Source organism: Toxorhynchites rutilus, chromosome 2 (genome assembly GCF_029784135.1).
Source record: "Toxorhynchites rutilus septentrionalis strain SRP chromosome 2, ASM2978413v1, whole genome shotgun sequence".
In the NCBI taxonomy this organism is placed as follows: domain Eukaryota; kingdom Metazoa; phylum Arthropoda; class Insecta; order Diptera; family Culicidae; genus Toxorhynchites; species Toxorhynchites rutilus.
Window position 1 is genome coordinate 109,888,133 of NC_073745.1, and position 17,740 is coordinate 109,905,872.

Sequence of the window (17,740 nt, forward strand, 5' to 3'; positions counted from 1 at the left end):
ATCGAAGGTACGTTATAACGAGGGTACGTTATATCGAAGTTTCCCTGTATAATTTTCTTATTTCCCTGGCAACAAATGCTCGATTTTCTCGCTCGCTCCAGTTCGAGATAAACGGTATGGCACGGGATTCTCTAGCAAGATAATTTCACAAGCATCAAAAAGAGCACTTGTGGGCAAGGTCGAATAAATCTACTACGATACAAGCATCGGGCATCGCAGGGGCACAATCTGAAAGTTCCACAATTGATCATCCAATAGCTTTGCTATACTCTCAAATTATTCGTTCAAATGGAGAACGAACGGATAGAGGTTCCATAGCTTTGATTGTCATTTTAGTCCATTCAATTCTGTACCGAAAAGATTCCGATGCATTTTTTTCAGATCTCATACCGCATAAACAAACATCATATTTCAAGATGATGATGATTATTATTGCTGCAAAAACACTCCTGTCTCCTGTGGCGAGAAACTTAAAAAAACGGTACCAAGAAAAACACACGACAAAGATGACGAAAAACTCGGGAAGCGACCGGCCAAAGTGTGGGACCACAACGAGCAGCACCAAACAAGCAATCGTACACTCCAATCGAGGGCACACGAAATGAAGTAGATTCAATTGAATACTCCTTGTTTCTCTCCGGGCTGGTCTGGTGCTGAGAGACCTTGTGCTGAGAACACAAATGTAGAGAAAAAAAAACAACACGACAAGATCTAACCGGTCCCAAAGTCTGCTGCCTGCTGTTTCCTTCGAAATCCTGCTGTTGTGCTATATGCAGGCTTTATCTTTGGAGTTGCATCTTCGTCCTCCGGGAACCCCGCGCTCGGACAGAACATTTTTCCATAATTTCATTACTCCCTCTCTCTCTCTCTGTCGGGATGTGGGAAGATGTGGCTTGTTTGCGTGTGTACAGTCCGCAATAAGGCGGGAGAGACATGTACCCTGTCGAGTCTCCCTCGGAAAGCATCGATCTTGCTCTACCCTTTTTTCTCGCTTTGTCCGACGCGTTCTGCAGAAAGGAGTGGAATAAACCATCCAACGTGCGGGAAGCTGACCTTCAAGTACCAACCATGGTACTCCCGTAGCACTCATGTTGGGCCCATGTTTTGCTCAAGTCAACATAACAAAGAATATGTCACACTTTGTGGCCCACGATTTGCAGAGGTGTGTTCGGGATCTCGGACGGTAGCTACTAGAGACGATTAAAGGGATAGAACAACCCACCGACCTGCAGTCAGAGTAAACGGCGGTTGTTCGATCATGACCGGTGATTGCTGATAACGGCTTTCACGAACTCCCGATTCGTTACAAACCTTCATCATGTACAGTGCCAGCAGAAGAAGGCACCGGGTCGTGGCGCTGGCGCAAAATAACTTTGTGTCACCCATTGGGGCGACACTTTAAACCGAGCGCTGCTAATTAACCGCGTTTCCGACGGTCTCTTCCAGCTTCGCGACAACAAGCAACTTCGTCCCATTACTCATTGCTGGGGAGAGATGCTATCATCAGGCGGCCTTGAGAGCGTTGAAACATTTCGGCACCCAAAACACATTCCACATGCAAATGAAACTAAACGTTAATTAACCGATTTGGGGCCGATTAATCGACACTGCGGAATTGTAATTCCGCACGTTCCTGACCGAGTCCCAGAGTCACCAAGTCATCACCGGCGGGGATTCATGGTGGGCTATTAATTTAATGGCTCACGGGCGGAAAGGCTTAGAGTATGGAACGATGACGCCCACTAGAGCTCTCGCCCGCCTCTCGTTAGCGCTTGTAAACAAGTTGTGCTAATCTTTTGGAAATAATGTTCGGACTAGTAGTGTTGTCGTGGTGCGGAAGGCGGAACCATGTTAACACCAAATAGGAAATTATTTCTCCAACCCCACGGGCGGCTGGCTGCCTGTATAGAAATGTATGTTTCTTCCGGTCTCAGGTGGAAGTTTTCGGGAAAAGTTTTTCTTGTGGGACGCACATCGTAGAGGAAAAATCGTTGTCATTTTCACGACTTAACTTCGCCCCTTCTCAAGCTAACACTTTGGCAACACCTTTTCACTCATTAGCACACATTTTGGGTGTGATACGATGGGAGTGAACAATGTGACAGTTTTTTTCCGGACACCATTATGTCAGCGCTTTTCAACGCGCAGTCTAGTCCTGAACGAAGCTTTGCATGGATGGACAATATAATGACCAGCGTCCGTATAATCAAAGCATAATCGCGAATGAAGTATGAAAAGTTGGGTTTGCAAACGAACAAAATTACAAACCAACAAAATATTATTTGTTAGGTTTTGTCAGTTAGGTCATTTTTTTAACCACAGTGTAATAATATTTCATACCCATCAGCAGCTGAACGCACAGAGCGAATAACGGAGATTTAGCTCTTTAGCTCTTGAAAACTACAGCAATATTTTATCAACAAATCACCTCGTATCACTCGAAAATCGGTGCCCACAGAAGACAAGCACAATTTTTTTCACCGCACACACAGTTTAATTTTGTGTAGATTTTCTTGGAGTGGAGCCCCAAGTTCGAGGCAGAGAAGAAGACCTGCCTGCCACGAATGCGAGTGCCTTCCCTCCTCTGGCGTTTGTTCGTGATGCCGCCGGTGTCCTCACCGACGCGAACACCATATGTTTACGGCCATGTAATCAAAATTTTTATGAATATTTAATCAAAACAAATGAATGTATCTGCTGCTTGGGCCAGAGATGCCTCCATCGTCGTCATGAGCGTCAAATACCCATCACCGCGCAAACGACGAGAGGAGTGGCGAACAGGAAAGTGGTGATGGTGGTGGTGGCGAAGCGTAGCCCACAGCAGGAGGTAGCCGGTCGACGATCGTTTTGGCTTTTCGTGTTACTAAACAATTCTCTCTTGTGGCAGAGAGATCCGTCCGATGTCTGTCTTTCAAACACGACATGGTTGTTGTACACTTTTTTTTCAGTGTTACTCTTTCTTCTCTCGCCCTCCGATTCTATCTTCGTTTTCCAGGTTCGTTTATCTTTTTCTGCACCTTGTTACGACGAATGGTTGGTTTGCGCTTAGGAGCACGTACACAGAAGAAGACGACGAGGAAGAAGAGCAGAAGAAAAAAAAATCGTTTAAGGATATCTGATTTCATCATCATCTTGTCTTGTTTTATTTACATTTCTGGTGTGCCCTCGGCGTTCCGAGAAGGCGGAGGCTGTAAATTGCTGAGGTTGCGCTGAGTGTGTGTGTGGAAGGACGTTCGCAGCGCTGGAATTGCAGGGTCTTGCGAACACGAGCATGTAAGAAGCTGCCAGTGCATGACCATGATGTTGTTGGCCTGATGTTACGTTGAAAAGTGTGATTGCATAAATTTGCCTTTCTTGGGCGTAATTTAGTAATCGTCCGCCGTTCAAATGCTGCCCATATCGAGTATGTAGTATTTTAGGATAACGTCCGTTGAAAGAACTGATTGCCGAATTAAATGGTATTTAACAGGTGGTGACTTTATATTCGTCGTGTTATTGAATTAAATGAAAACGAGAAGCAATTCATCCTAATTGATGTATCGTGTAAGTGCCTTTATATAGAAATGTTGGTTAGTTCACATAATGCCGCTTAAAACATCCAAATAATTTTCCAATTATAAATCTAACCGTTCTTGAGCTATACTTTTTCATAAATTTATTATCTGTTTACATAATTATTCTTTACATGCGTTCTGTCGAATATATACCGGGAATTTGTTTCGAAAAATTGAGCTTTTTTGGCACTAGTCGTGCTACGATTCTTCTCATGGCCAAAACATCAATCAAAATATGACGAACGGTCTCGGGAGGGATATTTAATTCACGGACTCAAACTCAAATGACGATTTGCGAACACAAGTTATTTCATTTTGTCGATGTTTTCATCAGTTGAAGAGATGGATGGTCGTCCTTGACGTGGCAAATCGTCCAACTCTTCTCGGCAGAATGAGAAGCCATGTTTTCGACATAAACAACATAAAATTCACAAAAAACATAAAACATAAAATACTCCTAGCAGAAAGCTGCCATCATAAAAACAATGTGTATGTGTGATAGATGAAAATATTCTAAAGACGTTCTAGTGGAGGTGAACATTGAAAATAATGTCTGAATGATTTGAAAAGAGAATCTGCGAAGCCCGTTCAAAGGCGGGCTTGGGCTGTAAAGGGTTAAGACCACTGATAGTCATACTAACTTATAAAAATATTGAAAATTGTTCAGCGGGAAGATTTAAAACTACGAATTCCCGGTATATTTATTTGACAGAATGTATATTTTTCTAGGGAATTCCCTTTATCTCTTTTGTTGCTTGATGTGTATGAAACATTTTTGTATAATTTTTTTTTCATTTCATTTAGATTTTAATCACAATTCATATTTTGATTGTTTATAACTAAGTTCCATACATACACTCGACAAAAAATTTCAAATATTTTTTTCGAGTGTATGTTTATATTAGTGTAGTTTTATTTGGCCGAATACACGTGAAAATAGGTGAAATCACTCCGAAAGAAAAACACTGTTACGGGAAACGCACATGGGCAGAACCGGTGGCCAAAATCTGGATGCCTGAAAATAATTGACGTTTCCGGTGCCGCATTTCCGGTCCTTCGATGCCTCGTCTTAAATATTCTTTAGTTTTCCTTGTTGGTAAATATATCCCTTGTGGTAAATATTCTTATAATGCCTCACTCCTTGACAATCGACAAGCGATCACTGCCAAAATATGCATGGTTGACGTAAGCGCCAACTGTGTTTTACAATTGAATTAGTATAACAAAAATCGCAAAACTCCTTCGGCCCACTTTTAACCGTTGATATTTTTTTTCAATTGATGCGGATTGGTCTATATAAATTATTCACAGTCATGATCATTCAACTGTAGACAAGAAAAAAGTGTTTAGCGTCATTGAGTGAGTGATTTGGTGGTTACGTTATGATCGAAAAATAATCTGCCACAATATCATCAAAACCGAGCTTCAAAGTCGGCTAAACTACGACACGATGAACGCAATCTTAAGATATGAACTGATAGTATGCAGTCTAAGTTTAGCAGGAGTATGTGTAATTATTAGGAAACAAATGCGTGTTATAAGACTTGACTAACCTTTTTTTATCGCTAAAAGCATGCTTTTTTCTATGCAACGAATATTTTAGTGGCACAGTGTTCTGGTACGGATTTTTCAAAACAAAGATTCAGATGAATATTTTGTTGCAATTATCTGTCACGTATGATGTGGTTTAGCACAATTTTAAGTAAATTTGCAGCTGTGGAACGGCTTTTAAAATATTGCAATTCGTTATTTAGTGGTGACAATATCTGACAAACTGGCGAACTGACCCTCTTATAGTTTTTATATGTTGAACTCAATGATGGAACACAAACATTAATTCGTCATTGATCATGACTTTATTATTAAAAGCTGGAGTCTCTTCTCGACATTTTAAAACCATATAAAATGTTTTTTTTCAAGCTTACGTCCAAATGTTTGGTATACATAATACAGCCTTTTCTAGAATCTCTCTGTAATTTGCAGTGTTTTCAATACATTTGCACTCTATTGAAATAAAAATACGGGACTATGTTCGATTTTCTGCTGCGCCAAATCCCACGTTTTAATTTATCCGATTCGCGCAGTTTTGCTGTTCGGTTACTCTAGACAGCGAGCAGTGCATGTTAAAGTTGAGATTCAATTCGAAAACGTTGCCCACAAGCGCTAGGTTGTAATGGGAACGAATATTACTTTAAATTATGACTACCACTATCATTGTGAAGCCCACTGTGCAAACCCCTCGCCCTTGAATCGCTCGCTCGAAAGGCAGTGTAAATTCGAATGTACATAATTCGACATATTGTCGTAAGAGTCGTAACAAATGCAGTTTAGTGTTTGCTGGCTCGAGTGATATTTAAATAGAAATCGCAAATTACATATTTCACATGCTCGTCCGGTGTAATATGCTTAGAACCTGACCAATCCACACAGCGTTAGAAAACAAGCAGTAAACATATATTATATTGCTCTGTTTTTTATTGTTTTTGCACCACATGCACTAAGCGGCACGAGCGAATCACATAGCGGAAAAGCAACCAAAAGCCAATTTGAAATTTGTTGCAAATTAACTCTCAGAGTTAATATATATTGTGAACTGCTCGCTAGCTAGTGCAATACAGGAATAAAAATCGCAAAAGCAATCTTTTCTACACTCGCTCGTTGAAATAAGTTTGTAAACGTGTCGTGGTTAAGGGACATTCTAGTCTCAAAATGAACAAAAACATGCTTGTATTGTGATATAATTTGTATTCCATTTCCAATAGACAAAATATTTGTTGCATCAAATCAGTCTACATAATTTTTGCGTTCGCTCATCCTTTCTCACAACACCCATTTCTCGTTTGAGAAATTGTTGAGTAAACATCGTTTGCCAGTGCGCGTAGACCAGGAACTCCTTCTTAAGATTCATTGCACCTCTAATAAATTGCCGAAAGACGTCGCGTATAACGAAAATCGCGGATAACGCAATGAAGGGCTAAAATTGAGGTGCAAACACAAAAAAAAATATATTTGAGCATGAAAACTATGTTTCATGAATACAGAAATTATTGAACTATCCATCTGTTAGGTCATGTACATCAGTGTTCAGATAATGTGAAAGCCATGACCAAAACAAAAGAGGGCAACTCTACCACTCACTGATAAATTTCGGGAAGGTTTGTAGAATTACTACGGCACTCGCTTTCGCGGATAATCCGTACCGCGGATCATCCGCTCGCGGATAATCGAGGTTCTACTGTAAGTAAGTTTTTCGAGTTTAACTCGCAGCTCACATTCTCCCACAATGCAAGAAGCAATTTTGTCATGCGTTTTGTGTATTAGACTACGTGTTATGGTCACTTTCTTTGATATTACGTTGCGTTCAGCGAAAAGAACAAAATTGTTTTGCTCTGTGGTTTCGCTTTTTAGTTTTACTCTAGACAGCGATCAGCCAACACCATATGTCGAAGATGATAAAAAAAAACAACGAATGGTGTATCAGGCTCATCAGGCGAATCAGGATATATTATGAAAAATGTCTGTATCGTCCAAAAATATTGTTTGTAATTCTCTCAGTGGCAAATTACTTTCACTTATATCGTTTATGTGAAGAACGCTCAAGAGAAGCCCGGTATTGCTACCCTATGGTACTTCTTTATTTACAGACGGGAGAATGGTTGGTCTATTTTTGAATACTCAGACTGACACATTTTTTCAAATAACCACAAATAATATCATTAATTAATCCACGTATTCCGTACCATTCTTTTTTTCACAATAGGATATTGTGATATAGGGCAAAATCAATAAATATTAGAATATTTGGAAATTGATTAGCTCGTTTAATTTAGGAGTCCCTGGTTTAGCATTCCCACGAATATACATTCATTATCAATTTTGTATAGTAAAAATTCAACAAGCTCAGTAGAAGTCCTGTACTCTTTCCTGAACAAATGCTTAATCATGTACTAGACATCGAATTTGTGTGAAGATAAATTGGTCGTATTTCAAAAATTTGATTGCCCTTTGACAGTGCACAATGGTCCAGGAGATGCATGTAAGTGGAAATTAGCATCTAGAGCTCGACAGTTATTCTCTAGACAAAAACTGTCTTCGACAAAGTTTTTGCATAGAATAGAGCGCTAATAAAAAAAAGTGCTGTCAAAAATAGGGTGACCAACATTTACGATGAAATAAAAATTATAACTTTCTTATCTTTATAGATAGTGGAAAACGTAGTTCTACAATATTATAGCCCCAGTTATTTAAGAAAACTGTTTAGAACAAAGTTTTTTTTTATCTCTTGAAATAACCGATATAGCGCTTTTTTTCTAACTTGCGTTAGGGTCACCATAAAAAAAAACATTTTTTTACTCTAATTTTTCTATTGCAAATTTTACATGCAAACTGTTTTCAAAAGACTTTTAGAGCTTACTAAGACAATTATTTTGCTATGCAGAACTTGTCAATATCTCAACTCTTCTCAAAGTTATTGATATTTCGTCCCAAAAAATATGCTCTCTTCATTCGTTTGTCATTCTTTTTGGGGCAAACATAAAACATGTTCGTTGACGGCATTTGAAAGAGCATACTTGACTCTACATAATGTGGGATTTCCAAAATTATGTTATTTTTTGTATTTGAGTAAACTAAAATTGAAATCATGAGTTTTTCGGTGAAATCCCATCAATAACTTTGAGTAGTATAAAGCTATTGACCAGTTCTACATAGCAAAATGTTGGTTATGATAAGCTCCAAAAGTCGTCCCAAGACAATTTTGATGTAGAGGTTGTAATATAAAAGTTAGAGCAAAAAAAACCCGTTTTTTTCATGGTGACCCGAACGCAACTCAGATAGAGTACAACTTTATGGAAGATATTTATTCTCTAGACAAAAACTGTCTTCGACAAAGTTAGGACGCTCATTTTCATTTCATCAAAAATAGGGTGACCAAAATTTTCGATGGAATAAAAAAATCTAAAAATCTAAATCTAATCTAACTAATAGATAGAGGCTAATATAGTTCGACAAAATAGTAGTTTCAGTTATTTTAAGCAGCTTTGTAGAAGTTTTATTCTATCTCTTGAAATATCGGATATAGCGCTTTTTATCATATTTTCACTAGGGTGACCATGAAAGAACGGTTTTTTTTGTTCTTACTTTTATATTTCATACCCTACATCAAAATTGTATTAGAACGACTTTTAGACCTTATTAAGACAAATATTTTGCGAAGCAGAACATGTCAATATCTAAATCCTACTTAAAGTTATTGATGCTTTTTCATCAAAAAACTCATGATTTCAATTTTAGTTTACACAAATACAAAAAAAAATAACATAGTTTTGGAAATCCCACATTATGTAGAGTCAAGCATGCTCTTTCAAATGCCGTCAATGAATATTTTTTATGTTTGCCCCAAAAAGAATGGCGCATTTTTTGGGAAGAAATATCAATAACTTTGAGTAGAGTTACGATATTGACAAGTTCTGCATCACAAAATGTTTGTCTTAGTAAGCTCTAAAAGTCTTTTGAAGACAGTTTGCATGTAAAATTTGCAATATAAAAGTTAGAGCAAGAAAAATGTTTTTTACCCTTACGCAACTTAGAAAAAAGCGCTATATCGGTTATTTCAAGATATAGAAAAAAGCTTTGTTGCATAAATTTACTTAAAATAACTGAGGCTGAAACATTGTCGAACCATATTTACCTCTATCTATAAAGATGAGAAAGTTAGTTTTTTATTTCATCGAAAATTTTGGTAATCCTATTTTATATAACATCAAAATGAGCGCTTTATCATATGTAACAACTTTATCGAAGACAATTTTTGTCTAGAGAATCATTGTCGATTGTCTAGATGCTAATTTCCACTTGAATGCATTTCCTGGACCATTGTGCAGTGTCGATATGAGTTGATAGTACCTTTAGGTACCTTCTGGTACATAATAATCGATTGTATCGAAATTTACAAAGCATTCCCAGTATCGAAGATGTGATGTAGGAATTTTTGGTGTTGATTATATGTTATAACTTTTGAATTTTTATTTCGAAAAACATTTTTGCAAGGAATGTGTATTTTTTTATCCCATTTATTTATTTATTAGGCTCATTAGCATTTTAGCTGTAACAGAGCCGGGTTTTAATCGTGTACATGTACATATGTTTTTATGTTTCTATAAATTGTAAATTATACAGTAGTTAGTGGTAGCCATTTAGGCGTTAAGTTTTCTGTTCCATTACATTATGGTAAATTACACAGTAGTAGCCATTTAGGAGTAGGGGTATTCTTTCTGTTCTTCCATTGTTCAGCAGACCGGACAGCGGAGACAGTTGATATTGATCATTGTTGGGTTATTTATAGAACAGCAGCCCGATGTTTCTTGCAGAGCAGAGCAGTTGTATGGATGAATCGACCTTTGTTCCACTGTGGATCGATTTCCATCACTGATGATGGTTGCGTGGACGTAGTTATTCTATAACAAAGATGGTCAATTGAGGGCCCTGAGTTTGAACTCACGATCGATCGCTTGGTAAGCGAACGCGTAGCCAAGTGGCTACGAAGACCCGCCAAGGAATGTGTAGCACTCCGAAAATTGACACCAACTACAAGTAGATCTTCGGGCTTCAATATTTGCAAGAATTGAAGAAATGATTTCGGTATAATTTTCAACAATAAGGCTAGGATTTATTCGAACAACTTCTCACACCAAAAACGACACTACCGGTGCATCTTCCCCTGTTCGGGGCTTCCCATGGAACAAACAAAAAAAAAGAGACCTTGTAAGGTAAACGAGCAACCCACGCAAATGGTCCTCCACGAACGAATGGATAACAGACGGGCGGACGGACGGATGGATGAACGAATGAAAAATCAGTGTGAGCTGGCTAAAGAGACGGTGGTAAAGAGAAGCGAAAAGAAAACCAGCACCAAACTAAATCAAGCTGCTTCCAAGTTGCTTCGTATGTACCCTCTTCTCGTCTCGTCTTTCGGGCCTTCAGCCTGCAGGGGTTCGAAATTGAAACATGTTTACGAGTTTCTTGTTTTTTTTTCAATTTTACGATTTCCACCAATTCTTCTTGTTCTAATGTGACTTCCAATCGCATAACTCGCTTTGGTCTGAGTATTTTGAAACATACGCGCTGTTGTCGCGATGAGAAATGAACCTTGTTTCATTATCAGCCTGGCTGCGCCATCGGGGCAATGATCTTCTTTTTTTCGTGAGCTGAGCTCAGCCCTATCGATCACAAGTGTATACCATCTGGAAGGATTAAGTTACAAAAAAATTCCACTAACGCGCGTACAGTTAGTGATCGTTTGTCACCCTCAGCGCGCTCGATTGATTGGCGCGCATAGCGATGCCAAATGACACCGGAGGAGGAGGATGATGTGTATTCGATGCGTGCAACCAGTGGACCAGAAAATATCGAACGAATATTTCCGGCCGCGTCAGAGAACACAGCTACGAATTTGACGAACATGATTCCACCACTTCCTGACCGATTCACGCGGCGCAGATAAACGCGTAAGCATGAAACCGGTGCGCTGAAAGCATGGAGCGAAAATCGAACCACAAGGGAAGGGATGAGAAGCAGGTAGCGAAAACTGCACACTTCGCGTTGAAAGATTTCGTTAGCAAGTGATTGGATCCCATTATACTCACATACGCATGCACACGGTTGGAGGGCTGCACCCATTCGAACCTTGAGAAATATGCTCTGCATTCGTCAATGGATCGGCTGGCTGGCTGCTGTGGAAGCGGCGAAGCGATACGAAGCGATATCTCGAAAGACGTGCCCTCATCAAATATCCACCACCACCTTAACGGAGGCCCCGGTAAGGCTTCTCTGGCAAGGGCTCTGCGCGAGAGTTCGACTGCCCGCAGCATCAGCGAGCTGAGCCGAGCGAAACGGGCGCGAAACGGAACGAAAGAAGGAGGGAATCCGGCGCGAATCCGCGTGTGCTGCCGCGTTCGAGTTCCCTTCTCCTAGTTAGCGAAACGAGGTGGTGATGAGTGGCGTGTAATTATTATTTTCATTTTCTCCCGTTGTTGTTTGCAAATAAAGCAAATAACCCGAAAGATAAAGGCGCAAATGATGTATTTATGTTGTTGTTGTTTGAAATTATCCATGCGCGGGAGAGCAGCAGCAGTGCTAACTTCGCGAGGTTTTTGAATGTGTGGTTTATACTTTTTTCAGTGGAGTTTCATGATGATTTTTTATTCTCCGCTCCTCCCGGATGATGTTTGATGTTTTTTCCGCGCGCGCTCTCTCTCTCTATCCACCATTTGGAAAGTGCGGTAGTTGCGTTGTATGTTGTTAGAGAGCACTTCATTATTTACTGGTGTATTTTTATTTTTCAGGTTCGCAGCTTCTGCTGGGTGATTGAGTTTTGTTCAAGTGGGTGTAATGCGAGTTATTGGGATAGCGAAACGGAAATTTACGCCCCATTGACAAATAGTAGTACTTTATGCGCTATGCGCGCGCGTTGTGGTCAAGAGCGTGTTGAAGCATTGCTGACGAATGTGAGCTCGAGCCATCGGTGAATGTTACACACGCACACCGTCCCTCCTCAAAGAGTTAATGTGGAGTTAAATTTCGGAGTATGAATGTAAATCGAAATTTGAATAAGAACCTAAATTTATATATAAAACAGGACTGGTTGAATTTCAAGTAAGGATATGAGGTTGAATTTCAAGTTAAAATATGAATCAAAACATAGTTTGGAATCTATGTCTAAAACTCAAATCAAAATCGAACATTCGAAATTCAGATCTGAAATTTGAGTTAGAATTTGAATCTGGAATCTGAATTCATGATCTGGAATGCTAATCTGAATCAGATTCTGAATTTGGATTCTGAAATCTATGGTTGATATTTGAATATAAAATTTAATGTGGAATCTCAAAAAAATATAAATTTAAAATCTAAATCAAAAATTTGGAATCTGAAGGTTGAACGTGGAGTCTAAATTTGAGATTTTAAATTTGAATTTGGAATTTCAATCAGAAATCTGAATCTAGTATCAGAATATGGAATCTGGATCAAGAATCTTAATTTAAAATTCTGTTTTTGAAATCTGAACTCAACATCTGTTATTTGAATTTGAAATGCGAATCTTAAACGTAATTTGGTGTTTGAATCTTTCCCCTTTATTCCGCGCGGTGTATTAGGTGAGATTGCTCAAGTCAGTGCATTCCCGTAGGCGAATGGCGTGACTATAGTTTGACACTAGGTGAGATTTGAAGTCGTGTCCTCATATGTTATCGACTCGGCTATCAAAAAGAAGTTGAGAAGTGAGGTAGCTTCCACAATGAAGCGAGAAACTTTGCTATCTCACGTCACTCGCCGCGTGGAATAAGGGGGGCTAATTTTCAAATCAAAATCGTAGGTCTGGAATCTGGAATTTGAAATCCGGATCTGGAAGAGAGTCCGAATCTGGATTTAAATCCAGAATGTGAATCTGGTTCTGAAATCTGAAAGCAAACAAATCTCTACATGTTATACATCTTTTATAAAGCCATATCATATTAAGTTAAAGGGTTGAAAAAAAAGTCAAATGAGGCTGGTAATTTCGGATTACTTCTGAAAATCTATTTCTATGTCCAGAAGTCAGTGTGTAAATTTACAGATTTAAAAACCGGTGTATAAATACAAATGCAATATCCTTATTCATCCATTCTCCAATGTTTGTGGTAAAGAACAAATTACCATATGGAATGGCTGTATTTGAGATTCTAAGTAGCAGATGTAATTCCCAGATTACTTATTCAGGCACAGACTCGTGATGCGAATATTCCAGATTCAGGTTTTGTATTCGGATTACAGATTCTTAGACAGTTTCCATACCCATTCTTACACTTCAGGTTCTGGATGCCAGAAAATAGATCGATTGCAGAGTCACACTTGTTCAGGTTCTAGAATCTTATGCGAATTGTGGATTTAGATTCCCGAATCATATATAAGAGTTATTTGAAGTCGTTGACATACGTTATTTTATCTGAATTTAGGACATTCATTCTACACTTCCAAGTCTGGAATACAGAATCACATATAATTGAATTTGGGGTCGGATCTGGCAATGTTCGAGAACAAAGAATCTTCGAAAACCTTTTTAATAAAATAATTGTTTTCTTATGATTGGAATAAGTTGGAAAATTTACGAAAATCATTACTTATTACACTATGTTATCCCAATAAAAAAAAATGCAAATAGTGTCAGCGACAGCCAATAGCTTTCATTATCATGTGCTGCCCCGACAAGTGCAAAGCATTATGTCAAAGTTGTGTTAGGAACATTATGCCGTCAATGTGTTAGAAACTGAGAAAAAAAACTTTAACTAAAATATTAGTATTGTCAAGTGTGAAACAAAAATTCAAATTTTATTACATTCCAAAACCAAATATTAAAATTCCAAATGATAATAACATCCCTCGCTATTTTCGCAAAGCTAATTCCATTGGTTCCATAATGGAATTATTTACACACAATTGATTAGCCGTTCGATTAATCATCCACTTTTCGATTTCACGTATTTTTTTTGTTCAAACTTTTTGATATCACCTCGAATCTAAATTCATATTTATGGAGCTCAAAACTCGTATCAGGAATCAGATATTCGTATCATAAATCGGTAAGTCGAAATGTGGAATAAGAGTTCTAAATCTAGATCGATATAACTAGGCGTTCAAAATGCAAGATCTGTTACACCTAAGATTGTTCTTCAGAAAGAAACTGAAGTAATTGTGACGGATTCTCAGATTTCAATTCCAGCCTTCAAAGGTCAGATTCCATATTCGGATTTCTGATTCAGAGTCGAATTTATATCGAAATCCGAATTCCAAATGCCAGATTTCCGATTAAGATTCACTTCCAAATTTAGATTCCAGATAGCGAACTCACTTTCCAGAATTATGATTCCAATTTCAGATTTCTGATTCAAATTCGGATTCAAGTACAGTTTCTAAATCTCAGATTCAGATTCCAGATAAAACATTTGCATTCCGAATTTCCGGTTTCAGTTTGAATTTTATATTTAGATTCAGAATTCAATTTATGTTCTGTATTCAAATTCCAAACTTTGAATCGCATTCCGAATTATTAATCCCTAGTTCGGAATTCTAATTCAGATTCAGATAGAAATCCAGATGCCGAACTTCCGATTTGGTTTTAAAATTTCGATTCAAATTCCAAATTAAGTTTAAGATACAAACCCCAGAATTATAATTCAGATGTCGAGCTCAAATTCCTAATTTTAAAATTCCGATAGGGGTAGGGGGGTAAATTGGTCATGGAGGGCAAAGGTGTCACCTGCTTGTTTGGTAGTAATACTATTGACTATTGACACCGTATTGATAGGCACCTTATGTTTGAAGAATTTAATGAATTTTGAGCCACCCTGTACTTCAGTAGAGCTGTCGCATGTCGAAATATAAATAAAACCAGAAATTGCTCTCTCGATAGCCATTCGGCCGTAGTTCTGTGCACATGGTATCTAAGGAATTTTTCGTGAAATTTAGTTTATTCAATCTGATATGATGGGCAAATCATCAGTTTGGACGACTGTTCACATATTCTAGGAGAGGTGAACATAAATTTTGTTCAATCTCAACGATTAGTTGGCATAGAAATTACTTTGATGTTTGGGGGAAAAGTGATCATAGGTGCATAACGACTTACAATGTTCTGTTTACTAAAGCTAATATACCTCATCACATTAAGCTCTTGAAGAGGTTCCTTTTGTGGCTTTGACCCTGGAAAAATATGCCACTCCAACTAAATCAAGCCTCATTATGCGTAACGTTATGTGTTTCTTACAACGTTTTTGCGTGCATGAGAAAATTTTAATTGAGACTCTAGGTTAATAGACCATGCTTATTTAATACATGTACCTACTATATCGAATGTGATTTGAACAAATTAGGGCGAAAACGAAAAAAAGCGCTTAAATCTATCTCATTTAGCGAGTGAGTACCTCCAATCAAAAAAAAAAGTTCTGAAAATCTTTGTACTATTTTGAATTTTTATAGTAAAAGCCGTATGCTATCTTGAACAACAATGAGTTGAACTATAATATTCTTAGAAGAACGGGAATTGCAGCTGTATGTGGACGCTGGAAATGGACATATTCCTTAGAGTGACCACTATGCTCCCACTTCCCCAAATTTAGATGATCATTCCAAATTCGGATTTCTTATTCATATTCCATTTCAGATTAAAATTTCGAATCCAAATTTAAAATCAAAATCGTAGCTTCCAAATTCCAGCTATTCGTTTAGTCGCTTTTTACGCGCAAAAATAACCGAGTAAATTCCAAAATTCTCGTAAAAATAAATCGCGCAAATTTCAAATTCCGTGTAAAAATCTTACAAACAGAGAATTATTAGTTTAAAGTGCAACCCATATTCTATACGTCGATACGTGCCGCGTGAATTTCGAAATTCACGTAAATTTCAAAATTCGCGTAAAAACCACGTGAATTTCAAAATCCGCTTAAATTTCGTGGATTTCGTTGATGATATTTACGACGCTCTTTCTTGGATTCTTAAAAAAATCCTTGGAACAGAACCTCAACCATTACAGTTTTTAACTGTTCTTAGGAATACAATGCGATGAAATCGTGCATATAACGAAAATACGATAAATTCGCTATCTTTTAGCCAACAAATGTATGACATGTTCATAATGTCTGGGCCTTTTTCTTGTAGCACCGAAAATATTCAAAGCTCAGAATTAGATTTTGATGAATTATATATCCCCCAATTCACCGAAGAGCCACTATCGTATTATCCCCGATGATGGTTCGTTGCAAAACACTTCCCAAAACCTATCCCACATAATCTCCCAATATCATTAATTTTACATTTGTTGAAATCACTTTTGCCCAAAAAAGGCGGAACTGCGAACTTCCCTATAACATAACCAGTCCACCGAAAACACTCCACGCATCAAGCGAATAGAATACACCAAACCATTTCCGGTGCGTTCAACAAAGCAAACAAAACTTATTAAATTGAATCGACTAAAACAAAAAGTTCACCTTTCGCCCCTAAAACAAGAGGCTAAAACCTGCGAAAAAAAAAACAAAAAAAAGGCGAACCAAAAAACACTTCCTTTTTTATCATTGTCCCGTCGGCTGCTGCCCCCGTTGGCTGCGTCAATTTCGCACAGCCTGAGGAAACAACTCGCGCGATCGTTTTGTTCGTGCGCTGCGAAAACACCGCTGCAGGGGGGTTCGGGTTCCTCAGTCCTCAGTCAGTCAGTCAGTCAAATTTACATATTTAACTTTGAGAATACCTCCAAACAGCGGTAATTGTGCGGCCGTCAGTTAGCGTGTGTTCGTGTGTCTTTCGGTAAGTGGATGCCTTCTTCCTCCGTGTTTTTCTTTTGGGTAATGGTCCGTTCGTCAAAGTCAATCGGGTGAGCAGCGATTGATGGCACCCGCGGAAAAAAGGCAAGGTCTGCCCCGAGTGTAGTCAAGGGATGAGACACGCTATCGTTTTGGGTAATTATTCGGGAGCAAGCGTAATTATTTGTCGAGTTCATCTATCGCACGGTTTGCTAGCCAAGTTAGTATTTGGCGCCCGGAAGAACGAAAGGTTACATTCGATATGTAAAATTTCCTCTGGATGATATCGCTTGGCCCTCACCTCGTTTCTCGCGAAAAGGATGAGAGTATTGCAAACCATCTTGGTTCTCCAGTGCTTCTTCGTCGTGTCTTTGCGATTTGGGGCTCGAGCGAACGATGAAAGATGTGCCAAGAAAAACAAACAAAGCAATGAAGAATTGGAGGAAAATTTATGATATCAGCACCCGACAATCTTCGGACGGTTCGAAACGGGGGCAGCGACGCTGAAAGGGGTGCGGCTGAGGAATTCCGTGAAAAGCGAACCTTACCGAGAGTTGCCGAGAGCGACTGCGAAGCTGTCGCGGGAAGAAGTCAAGCCGCCTGAGCCAGACTCTCATCCTTGTTCAACATGTTTCGCGTGTAAGTTTTCGTCGTCGTTACTGCTGCTCTCCGCAACTCAGCGAGAAATCTTCGCCGCGAAAGGAGGTGGAGGAAATACTCGCGTTTCGATAGGCGATCTTGTTGAGCTAATGAGACGAATCTCCACCGAGAGTCACCACTCCTGGGCGAGGGTCATTCTCTTCTGCTGGGTTTCGATTTTAATTAGCCCAACATTTCTTCTTCGGCTGGGAGTAGATT

At 38.7% G+C, this 17,740-nt stretch overlaps 1 protein-coding gene across 1 annotated transcript in view; it reads right to left on the minus strand.

Moving 5' to 3' along the window:
- Positions 1-17,740, minus strand: part of LOC129771602 (frizzled-2) — a 95,086-nt gene that overhangs the window by 55,468 nt on the left and 21,878 nt on the right. The window lies entirely within an intron of this gene.